We start from the raw sequence: 260 nt of genomic DNA, 5'->3' as shown, positions 1-260 counted from the left end.
ACAATATATACACAGACACAGAATCAGCCAAAGATGCAAAGGCAAAAACGAGGTGAAACGCCGTCCTTTTCCTCCGCCATGCAACCCTCTCTTCTCAGGTGCCACCTCCCTTCGCCTCTTCCCCCTCCCCCCCCCAACCTCCTTCCCCCTTTGGCTAAGGAGACTCGAACCTCATAAACCCCCAGAACGCGTAGGAAAAACAATTCTACCGCCTCAGAAAGATATCTTTTTCGACCCCCCGTGGAGGTTCTGCCACCCGC

The sequence above is a fragment of the Penaeus monodon genome, chromosome 28, assembly GCF_015228065.2.
Source record: "Penaeus monodon isolate SGIC_2016 chromosome 28, NSTDA_Pmon_1, whole genome shotgun sequence".
Taxonomy (NCBI): domain Eukaryota; kingdom Metazoa; phylum Arthropoda; class Malacostraca; order Decapoda; family Penaeidae; genus Penaeus; species Penaeus monodon.
Note: the sequence above shows the minus strand (reverse complement) of the source record.